At 41.8% G+C, this 12697-nt stretch overlaps 1 pseudogene; it reads left to right on the top strand.

Annotated features, from left to right (window-relative positions):
- Positions 1 to 11855: 11855 nt before the first annotated feature.
- LOC126934368 (immunoglobulin kappa variable 1-39-like) lies at positions 11856 to 12434 on the top strand (annotated as a pseudogene).
- Positions 12435 to 12697: the final 263 nt, after the last annotated feature.

Here is a 12697-nt window from a genome sequence, read left to right as displayed (position 1 = left end):
GACTCGAGGGTTATGGAAGTTCCTGTGCAAAAACACCTTAGGTCTTGTCACATCTTCAAGTCAACCCAGCAGGAAATAGGTAAGCTTCCCAAAGTTGATTTTTCCCATATCATATATCTGAGGATGAAATGAGAAAAAAACCCGATAACTCAGAAGACACCTTACATCAAAACAATTAAGATATTAACCAGGGTTGAGTTAGGGCCGTGGAGATCAGCAGGAGATGCAGTGACAGGAGCTCAAGGCCCATGTCTCAGACCTGCACAAAGGATAATCAGTGTTGCTTTTTAAGGGAAGTCCACGAGATGTGGGTGGGAGGTTTCACTCTACCATTTAGATCCAGCTGCCAGCCAGATCTAACCCAGACCTCAGCAAATATCACAAGAAATCCAGCCTGGTGTCAAGGACTCAGCTCTTGTCCTTTCTGTTAAGGCAGCTCTAAGCAACTGCCAAACTCAGGTGGATTGTCTTCCCCAGGAGAATCCCTCTGCCTGGGCCAAGTCCCCCCAACACTCACATTTGAGAAATTTCACTAAAGAACACAGTGACAGAATAGTATCAGCTCAAATGCAAAAGTGTATTTCTTCTATGGAATTTTAGGTAATCTGTTCTTCATTTCTTCTATAGCACTCCTATGTCATCAAAATCATGATGCTTTTAAGTTATTATTTATTCTGTTCTGCTTTTTCTGCATTTGTTTTTGTTTCTCACCTAAGACCTACTGCGTCAGAACTGAAAGCGAACTTTTTGAAAATTTTAAATTATAATGTGGGAATTCCGGCTTTGTTACTATACTGGAAGAAATTCACATTGAGAAGTCAGCAAATGCATGTGACAAGATCACACCTATGTTGAAAATGAAGGAAAATAATACAATAATTGAAGGAATGATGGTGATCATGTCAGAGTTTGTAATGCTTGATACTACATATGATTGTCATATTCCAGTAATTAATATATAGAACAATATGCCTTAAACATACATTTAACAGAGTGCGCTAATGTTTTTTATGCAGGACAGGGAATATCAATTATGGTGTTATGTAATGGTAGAAGTAATACAAGTTTAAATTAACCAACAATAAAAAGTATATGTTTATTATAATTTGAGACCCATGGCAATAACGCTGGCACTGCCCATGTTTCTGGAGGCAGCAGGCCAGTGGTGCTCACAGCTGTACATAGCATCCAGAACCTGTTCTATTGCTCATGCAAATGGTCTCACTTAGTCGAACATTAGACAGCCACAGTGGTCTATTGTCATTATTGCTCCAAATCCTGTTTTATAGACTCTCTAATAATGTTTTCCCATGATTAAATATGAAATTTTGAATATATTTTGAGAGAATTAGCTTACGATATTTACGAATCTCAAAGGAATATTTAAGGAATCTTGAAGACATGTTAGTATAAACAAATATTAAGGTATTTTGCAAATATTATACTACACCAACCGAAGGTAGATCAGAATAAAATATCTCTTATAAAGTATGCTTTGCAGGCTTTCCATTAGGTCTCAGGCCTAGTCAATGTCAGCACACGTAGGACAGATATCACGCTCAGTATTTGTACTCTGATACTTGAGGAAGCTGAAGAAGCCACAACACCCTAGGGTGGCCCTCGCCCCGATGAATCACACTATCATACAATCCACCCCCACAGAGAGTAGGCAGGACCTATGACTTGCTTCTAACCAACGTTGTACAGTAAAAGTGGTGAGATGTCTTGCCAGTGTTGTATAGTATTGTATAAGCCTTGGCAGACTGGAGAAAGACACTTACTGGCCTTGAACAAACAAACAGCCATGTATGCCTTGCCTGTGTCAGCATCACATGGCAGGAAATTATTCACAAGCTCTAGCAGTTGAGAGCAGACTCCATCCAAGAGCCACACATGGAACGAACCCAAACGCTCATCAATGATTGGCTGAATAAAGAAAATGTAGTACATATACACCATAGAATACTATGAAGTCATAGGAAGGAATGAGATTATGTCCTTTGCAGGGGCATAGATGAAGCTGGAAACCATCACCCTGAGCAGACTAACACAGGAACAGAAAACCAAACACTGCATGTTCTCACTCACAAGAGGGAGTTGAACAATGAGAACATATGGACACACAGAGGGGAACAACACACACCAGGGCCTGTTGCAGGGTGGAGGTGAGGGGAGGGAACTTAGAGGATGGGTCAATAGGTGCAGAAACCACCATGGCACACGTATACCCCTGTAACAAATCTGCACGTTCTGCACTTGTATCGCGTGTTGTTTTTTTTTTAGAAGAAATAAAGAGAAAAAGAAAAGAAATTGAACCCGTAAGTCATAGAGATGCAAGAAAATGAGTTCTGCAACAATCTGAAAGAACTTTGAAGTGCATGTGTTCTCAGGTGAGTTTCATGTGAGAACACAGCCCAGTCTGCCTTTAATACAGTCCTGTGAAGTCCTGTGGACAGAAACAATGAGGCCATGTGCAGATCCTGACTCAGAAACTGTGAGATCATAAAAGAGTGTAGCCTTAAGCTGACAAATCTGTGGTATTTGTTATCTGGCAATAAAAAGTAACACATGTATTAAGTACAAAAAATGGATATAAGAGCAGCCATGCCACTTACATTAAAAGCACATAGTGCATGTGTACATGCATATATATATATATATATATGCATGTGTACATGCATATATATATATATATATATGCATGTGTATGCACATATATAAACACATGCATACGTGTGTGTAAAAACTGAAGGTATAAAATAAATTGTCTCAGCTTCCACCTTATGAAACTATATAAAGAAGAACAATTTAAATCTAAAGATTAAAAGCATGAAAACAGGCCAGGCATGGTTCCTCACGCCTGTAATTCCAGCACTTTGTGGGAGCCGAGGCCGGTGGGTTGCTTCGAGCTCAGGAACTCGAGACCAGTTGGGCAACATGACGAGACTCCCATCTTTACAAAAAATACTACAAAAAATTAGCGGGGCATTGGTGGCTCATGCCTGTAGTTCCAGATACTCAGGAAGCTGAGGCTGGAGAATCGTTTGGGCCCAGGAAATGGAGGCTGCCCTGAACCGAGATCGAGTCACTGCACTCCAGCCTGGGTGAGTGACAGAGAGACATACAGTCTCAAAAAAAAAAAAAAAAAAAAAAAAAAAGAGAAGAAGAAGAAAATAAGAAATATTACAGCAGCAATCAACAATAAAACTGCAAACAGAAAAGTCATAGTGAACACCAAGCATAGCAAAGACTGGTTCTATGGAAAGAACTATGTTGTTTAGTTTCTGTATGTTCGGAAATTACCAGTTTATGTTGTTTTCAATATTGATTTCTAGTTTGATTCCTCTGTAATCAGACAATATATTTACAATGATTTTAATTATTTTAACTGCATTGAGGTGTTATGTGGGAAGAATATATCCTGTTACGGAATATGTTCTGTGGGCAGCTGGAACAAAAAATGTGAACTTCCTCTATTATGGATTGGAATATTCTATAAATGTCAGTCAGGTCCTGTGGATTGATGATATTGTTGGGTTCTTCTGTATCCTTGCTGTTTTCTATTTGTTCTCTCAGAGGTTAAGAAGGGGTACTGAAGTCTCCAAGGGTAAATGTTCTTTTAGTTTTTGCCACATGCATTGCACTATGTTGCTTTGTTGCTTGGTGCATACACATTTAGAATTACTTTGTCTTCTTTTGGAATGACTTTTTTTTTTTTTCATTATGTAAATACCTTTCAGTCCCTGGTAACTTTCTTTGGCCCTGTAGTCTACTTTATCTGATGTTAATGATAGCGACCTCTTTTTAAAAAATATTTGCATGGTATTTATTTTTTATTCCTTTTATATCCAAATATTCAAATTGTTTTATATACTGTTATGTTTGGTGTGTCAGACAACATAGTGTTGGAAAATTTCTTATTGATTCACACATCACTGTCTATTTTCAGATTTCGTAATATGCATGTTTAATGTAATTATTGGTATGTTAAGGCTTAAGTCTGAACTCCGTATTTTTTGCTTTATGTTTTTGTTTCTCTGTTTTGTTTCCCCTCCTTCCTGGAGGTAACTCGAATGTTTTTACAATTTCATTTTCATTTTACTTATAGCTTTTAAAATTATTCTTGTATTTCTTTTTATAGTGATTTTTAAATTGGTTGCTACAGTATTTCCTTTACATGCATAGCTTCTCACAGTATGTTGGTGTCAATATTTTATCATTCACATCAAATAATAGAATTGTACCTTCCTTTGTGTCCTTCGTTCTCCCCAATTTGTAACAGATTTTTAAAAAAGAATTCTTTTGCAGACATGGGGAACAACATCAGACAGTGTGACAACTTTGCTGCAATCATAACACATAAATCAGAAAATCATTGTATTCATCCATCTTTTAGTCTTTTATAGTATTTTTTCTCCAACAGGATTCAAGATTTTTTTTATTTTTATTTTTGGTTTTATCTTTCTAGGGCTTCTTTTGGCTACGTTTATGATGGGTCAGCTAACAAAAAATTCTTTTAGTTTCTCTATAATTGAGGAGACTTGATTTTTCCTTCCACTGGTCCTGGGACACATTTTTTGTTTAAAAGTTAGCAGCTTTGGTGTTCTGATGACATTGCTGGTCATTACTGTCTAAAACTGTGTCGTCTCTGCCGGGCATGGTGGCTTTTGCCTGTAATTCCAGCACTTTGGGAGGTCAGGTGGATGGATCACCTGAGGTCAGGAGTTCGAGACCAGCCTGGCCAACATGCCGAATTCCCATCTCTACTAAAAATACAAAAATTAGCCGGCTGTGGTGGCGGGTGCCTGTAATCCCAGCTACTCAGCAGGCTGGGGCAGGGGAATCTCTTGAATCCAGGAGGCGGAGATTGCAGTGAGCCAAGATCACGCAACAGCACTCCAGCTTAGGGGACAAGAGCGAGACTCTGTCTCAAAACAAAAAAAAAAAAAACAAAAAAAAAAAACCATGAAAACAAGAAAACCCAAAAAAACTGTATCATCTTACATGGCACCAAGCTGGGACTGTACCATGGTCAAGGTAGACAAAGCATGTGGGTGGATCTTTGGAAACTTCCCTGGATTCTGCTGCTTCCAATCCGGTGATGGAACCCTCTGTCTTGAAGACACTGATGGGGAAGCTGGAGACTGGGGCTTACAGGGTTGCCACTGGAATTTCAACTGGAAACAGAGGACAAATCTTCCCCAGTATTAATGATGTCCTGCTCTGTGGGCTTCCCAGAAGAGTCATGCTCACTGATCAAGGGGGAGGTGAATGCAGTGATCCCTGAGCAATGGTCTCAATCTCAGTCCCATGAGACATAGGCACTACTAGTAAACACTAGTAACTACAAACATGTGAACTAGAATTAAATGAAATTTAAAATTTTGTACCTCACTGAGCGTGGTGGCACAGGCCTATAATCCCAGCACTTTGGGAGGCCGAGGAGGGCGGATCGCTTGAGGCCAGGAGTTTGAGACCGACCTGGCCAACATGGTGAAACCCTGTCACTACTAAAAATACAAAATTTAGCCAGGCGTGGTGATGCATGCCTGTAATCCCAGCTACTTGGGTGGTTAAGGCATGAGGATCGCTTGTACACAGGAGGTGGAGGCTGCGGTGAACCATGATCGTACTACTGTGCTACATTTCATGTAGGTAGTAGTCAACATACGACTAAAGGCTAGACTACTGTGCATCATCAATATAGATATTTCATCATCTTTTGAATCTCTAACCTCTACCATGGCTGCATTTGGAGATACAACCTATAGGAAGGTAATTAGGTTTAAAAGAGGTGATAAAAGTGCAGCTCTGAATCAATAGGCTTAGTGTCTGTATAAAAAGAGACCCCACAGAGCTCTCCTACACATCTACCCTCTAGGCATGCACTGAGGAAAGGCCATGCGGGAACATGGACAGGAAGTGACATCTGAAAACCAGAGAGAGGGTCCTCACCAGAAAGCAAATCCTTCTGGACTTTGATCTTGGACTTGCCAGGATTCTAAACTGTTAGAAATAAATTATGTGGTTTGAGTCATCCAGCCCAGGGTATTTCGGTGTGGCAACCCCAGCAGAGGAATGCACCCATCCCCTCTCTGAGCAGGATCAGCCTCGGGAGGCCCTCATGGACACGGGGACCCAGCTTTGCTCCTCTTCCTCTTGCTGTTTTGTCTGGTGAGGAGGGAGAACTCAGGCTTCATCTTCAGTTTGTTTTCATTAAACAGAAACACTTACTTGACGGTGAAGTTGTCAGGCTGTTTTGCTTTCTAATTGTAATTTAATCAGACTGAATGAGCTACCTGCTGGGTATTGATATTTGGAGACGTTCATGTTTGTTCCCCCACTTAGATGCCAGTGTGGACGTTATGTGGACCCTGTCTCCAGCTCCTCTCACTGTTTCCCAGGAGAGAAGGTCACTGTCATCTGCAGGGCCAGTCAGAGTATTAACAGCATCCTAGCCTGGCTCCATTGGAAACCAGGCCTGGCTCTGAGTCCCCGCTGGCTCCTGCTGCCCCCCCTAGAGACCATGCCTGCCCCCGTTGGGGCGATGGACCTGGATAGATGTCACTCTGGCCATCAACAGCCAAGCTGTCTTCAGGAGCATGTGCCACTCCTCCTGTCACCACATGAGCACAAACCTCTCCCCAGTTGCAGGTCTAGGGGGCTGCTGAGGGTCTAGGGCTTTCTCGGGGGAACGGGCTGGGGACAGCACTGAAATTGCAAGCCCCCTTCTCCTCACATCTCCTTCCCACCTCCTCTGCGGGGCATCTCCAGTGCATCTTGTCAGTGTCACTGAATGGAGCACTTCAGAGTGTTTTCTCCCACCTCCTACTCTAGGTTTATGAGGCCAACTCATCCTCACTTCAGACAGGAGACATCCATGTCTTCAGAGTTGTGACCCTTGTTTATCTCACATCCCAGCCCAGTGTTGAGCTGGTAGTTCTGACCCCACACCCGGAATCCTTGGGGAAACGTCATGGTAAGCCAGTTGTAGCTCTTGAATACCAGAAAATGAAATGGCGAATATCCAGAAGCTTGTGCATGAGGGATTCATGGTCCAATGTGAATGGAGTCCCGGCAGCTGCGTGAGCGCTGAAAGCTGGGCAGAGAGATCCCACGTGGCTCCAGTCAGAGGGGAAGCTGGGGGTGGGCTGTGGAGTGGTTTCATCCTGTGACCACATAGCCACAGAACCCTGTGTGCTGTGCTTTCTCATGGGAGCCCCCAGGGGAGTAAAGCCCCACACTGAGCTCTGAGGACAAAAAGTTCTAGACCCATTGCTGAACTTCCCAGCTCCTGCAGCGCTGTGTTCCCCAGACTTGCCTCGGGTCACTCAGTGTCCTCAGCAATGGTAGGGTTACTGCTTGGCCCAGCAGGGACATGGGGAAAGTCCTGAGCTTCCTAACTCTTGGGATCTGTATAGGGAAAGGGGCCATGGGGTGCTGCACCATTGCTGGTTTTCAGTGTTCATGCTTAATTCATTGAACTTTAGAATCATACCTTATACCAACAATTAAAGTTATATATATTAAAATATAAATACACGTTATATTTAGTTATACTATATAGATATATAGTATATAAATGTATCAATACAACTTTTATCTGAAATATAGACAGATATTGAATATGTAAAGTTTATGTTATAAATACATACATATATACACATAATTTATATTTATTTATTTAGCATGTGCTCTTTTTTCTTCTAACTGTAACAGAGTCTGGCTAAGTAAAGACTCTGGGGACATTTGCTGTTCTTCCCTCTTTGGATCTATCAGGGTCCTGGCCACTCAGGACCAGTGAGGACACAGCTGAGAACAGCAGTCCCAAGAGCCCAGGCCCAGCTCTCAGGCCCTGGTGTCTCAGACTTTTGCTGTGGCTGCAGGGTTCCTATCAGAGGTTGCAATTGGAGGGTTTGCAAAGAAAAGCTTCCAGGCATTTTGTTATGGATTCTGGGGAGGGTGGTTAGAGGGTTGGTCTGGATTCCTGGCATGGAGGAGGCTGCAGTGAGTCCTGGGAAAGGCTGTGGCTATGGAAAGAAAGGACTTAGAACTCCAACCTGTGACCACAGCCTTAAGATTCCAGGGGTGGACCCTAACACAAATAGCCTCAGGCAAAAGCCAGGCTAAAAGTGTTATAGTCAATTATAATTATGTTTATTTTTCAAATGCTACACATAAATAGAGTAGTGGAGTTTTTATGGTGGAAAAAAATGCACATGAAACTCCGCTGTCTTTAATGGGGCATCTGTTTGTTGTAGAATATTGAAGAATTTGATTTGAAAATGACATCTGGCTAGTAATATCTTACATAGTCTCTTAATTCAATGATATTCAAGGATGCATAAAAAGGGAACTGGGTGTGTCTATGTGTGTGTATAGACAGACACACATACATATCCATTAAGGTGAATCATCTGTTAAACCCTCAGGACACTCCATGATATGCATAGTTCTCCATTTCACAGATGAGGAAATCAATGTCTAGAACTCAAGGGTGATTTGACCAAAGACATGGTCAGCAAGTGCAGGGGCTGAGATGGGAACCCAGGACTGTCTGATCATATTATGTTCCTTCCAGGCGGCCACCTTCATTCCATTGATGAGCCCATGGCCTATAAAAAGGAAAAAGAGACCATAAAGACAGTGTGGAATTTACAGCTCCCTGCTTCTTCTGCCTCACACCATGCTGACCCTAATCCTACACTAGCACTAGTCCTTCTGCAGTTTTCTCCACAAAACACAATTCTCTTAAAACCATTACAAAATGAAGCTGACTGTATTTTAGATTTGGGAGCAGGGACACATCTTGATTCCCCTGGCCCCTTCCACATAGGTTTTTCTCTTCCAGTCAGTCTCTCTGACTCAGTCCTCCCCTCTCGCATTGTGTCTTCCAAATATAATTTGCCTTCCTAATATGAAAACGAACAATTTATGTTCCTCTCATGTGCTGTGAGAGCTGACCCCTAGGCTCTCAGATACTCAGACTATACAAGAGCTAATCAAGGGATTTGACCCAAGAGATTTTCTGCTTTAGAAAAATTCTGGTGTTATCTCCCCTCACAATAGAATGTTCTCCATCTCTTGTCAAAATCGACACCAAATGATAGCAAGGTGGGGATATTTGAGAGAACCAAGGACAACCATGCACTCAGAGAAATAAAAGACATTCCTTCCTCTTGTATTTGTTCCCTGTTGCTGCTGTGACAAGTTTCCACAACCTTACTGTCTTCACACAACACAAATTTATTATCATGTAGTTCTGAAGTGGAGAAGTCTCATTGAGCTAAAATCAAGATGTCAGTAGTTCTATGTTCTTTCTGGAACCTCCAGTGGAGAGAACTGTTTTTCATCTTCAAGATGCCCTCATATTTCTGGCTCTATGACCCCTTCCTCCATCACTCCAGCATCCCCCTCTGTTACCCCATATCCTCTCTGAATGTGATCCTTCTACCTCCCTATTATAAGAATTCTTAATATCCTTGTTATTATGTTGGTCTCACTGAGATAATCCAGAATACTCTCTTGACCTCAAAGTCTTTAACTTAATCACATCTGTTAAGTTCCTTTTGACATATAAGGTTGACATATAAAATAACATTCATAGGTTCCAGATGTTAGGACATGGATATTTTTGGGAGTGTGGGTATTATTTACTGTATTAAAAACACTTACCATTCCCATAACTGTCCACCCCGAAAGTAGAATTAAAAATCACAAGGCTGATATATGACATAAGGGAGGTGCAAACAATTTGGAACTTAAGGACCTTCTGATCTGTGAATTTTAAGAGTGGGAGATATTTATTCCACTGCCTCTGATGTGGACTTCATGATTTTTGGAGGATTTTTAAAATTTTGTGAGTCAGAAGAAAAGAATCAGTGCATAAATCAAATCTAAGAGAGATTGATAAAGGAAAATTAAGTGCTTCCTGAATTTCCTATGCATCAGAAAGAGAGAAGTGATAAAAAAAAAATCAGACTCAGAGATTACCCCTCTCCAAGTACAGGGATTTGTCCACTGCCTTAAACTGGGTGCTCCAGCAAGAAGGAATTATATGCAGGCAGCTTATTTACCCTGGGAGGGAAGGAGAAAAGTGAGGCAGAGAATAGAAGATGGACGGTACAACATACCTCAAAAAGCCTCTTAGGATGACTGATGCTCAATCATGTGTGGAAACAAGAGGAAAAAGGAAAATGTCTTTGGCCTATTCCATCCGAGAAGGGAGGGAGTTGGGGTATTTATTCCTACTCCTTATCATCAGTTGAGGGCTATATGTGTTAGTCTGTTTTCTGCTGCTCTAACAGAATACCTGAGACTGGGTATTGATAAATAACAGAAAATTATTCTTTCACATTTCCAGATGATAGGAAGTCTAAGACTGAGGCACTGGCAGGACAGAAATCTCTCTCTCTCTCTCTCTCTCTCTGTGTGTGTGTGTGTGTGTGTGTGTGTGTGTGCTTTCATGATGGTACCATGAACACTGAGTCCTTCAGAAGGTAGGAAGGCCTTGTCCTGGCATGGCAGAAGAGCAGAGAAGAAAGAGTGAGTCCACTCTCACAAGTGAGGCAGAGCAGGACCCTTTGCGTTTAGGGGCCCATGAACCCCTCAACAACGTGAATATGTAGGAAAAGCTTGATTTTCTTCAAGGGAAATTCCAGGTACCTAGCTAGCCTTGAGAAATAAATAAGCAACATGATAAGCAAGAAGGCAATAGTAATCTAAACTGATAGCCAAAGAAGCTAGAATCCTGAGATGTTTGGTTTCTTATATAAACTAAATATAACATCTTAACAGTGAGAAAAATCTAACAACTGACTCCATCTTGCTTCTGAACTCACAAGCTCAAGCCTTTGCTCATTCCTACACATAGGCAAAGTTAATCATGGAAATTATTTATTTATAGTTTAACTTTAAAGCAAGGATGATAATAGTCCCTTCCCAACACCAATCCTTGAGGAGAAGATAAGGAGGATGTTCATACAAGTAACAATGTTGTGTTAAAAATTTATGGGCACATTGTGACCTGATGAAGGACAAAGAGATTTCACAACACTGACTTGGACCCTCACTGCCACAGAGACATCTGCGATCTTCAGTCACCTCTAGATCTCAACCCCCTTCCACATCCCCCTTCCCTTAACATAACTCTAAAATTCTATTAACTTAAGATGCTTGTTTAGAACACTCGGCTGACATGTTCTTGGCTTGCTAACTTTCAGAAATAAAGTCACTTTCCTTGCCGCAAAATTGTCTCTCAACTTATTGTCTATTGTGCAACGAGCAGTACAAGATTTGGACTCGACTATGCTCTTCAAATATGTTTAGCACCATCTCAATACATTTTCTTTTTAGGTTTTCTATAAAAAGAAACACTTTTACACTCAGAATTGTTGTAGGTACGGCAATAAAATACTTCCTGCCACACACACAACTAGAACCATTTGACAGTAGACTGAAGGTCGGACAGCCCCACCCTCTAAGACTTTATTATGTGTTCCCTACACACAAGAATATTCTAAATAATAGCATACACCGTAGAACACATCACTACTTTTAGCCCTTAAGAATATTTCAAATTTTGACAATTATCTCAAAGATGATCTTTGTAAAAAAATGACCCCAAGGGAGAATCAAATTCTCTGCAGGCAAATTTGTACTACCCTGCTCAGTCCTGAGACTCCTGGAGATGAATAACCTGTGTTGAGCTTCTGAGATGAGCCAGCCCTGCAGCTGTGCCCAGCCTGCCCACCTCATGCTGATTTACATGTCCCAGAACACAGCCCCCTGCCCTGAAGACTTATTAATAGGCTGGTCACACCCTGTGCAGGAGTCAGTCCCAGTTAGGTTACAGCATGGACATGAGGGTCCCTGCTCAGTTCCTGGGGCTCCTGCTGCTCTGATTCCCAGGTAAGGAAGGAGAACACTAAGAATTTACTCAGCCCAGTGTGCTCTGTACAGCCTGGCTCTTCAGGGAAATCCTCTAATAACATGATTAATTTTGTGGATATTTGTTTTATGTTTCTAATCTCAGGTGCCAGATGTAACACACTCAGATGACCCAGACTCGGTCCTCCCTGTCTGAATCATTAGGAGACAGTCACCATTACTTGCTGGGCAAGTCAGGTATCAACAATATTTTAAACTGGTATCAGCAGAAACCAGGGAAACCGTGTAAACTCCTGATCTATAAGGCATCCAATTTGCAATCTGAAGTCCCATCTAGATTCAGTGGCAGTGGATCTGGGACAGACTTTGCTCTCACTATCAACAGTCTGCAGCCTGAAGATATTGCAGCTTATTACTGTCTACAGAGTTACAGTAACCCCCCACCCCAGGGTGTTACAAGCCCGGACACAAACTCCCCAGGGAAGCAGATAAGTAAGGCTGGGCTGCCCCAGATGCTCCTTCTGGTACCTCCTGGTATCTGCTGAGTGTTCCTCAGATATAGCCATGCTCTGAAGTGGTCAGGAAGGCTTCTGTTCACCCTATCCCTCCTTGCCCCTCCTCAGCCTCAGCACCACAGACATGGCAATGCCTTTCCAGATTTAGGAAAGGAAAGAGATTAGTCCACTTGAGGAGTCTGGATTACGGCTTCAGTTGAGATTCACATAGCAAAGCAGAAGCTACTAAAGATATTCTACGCAGCAATTATTTTAATACAGAGAATTGGAGTCTAAATTATACCCTCAAAGCC

The sequence above is a fragment of the Macaca thibetana genome, chromosome 13, assembly GCF_024542745.1.
Source record: "Macaca thibetana thibetana isolate TM-01 chromosome 13, ASM2454274v1, whole genome shotgun sequence".
Lineage (NCBI taxonomy): Eukaryota > Metazoa > Chordata > Mammalia > Primates > Cercopithecidae > Macaca > Macaca thibetana.
This window is presented reverse-complemented; position numbering and strand designations above follow the sequence as displayed.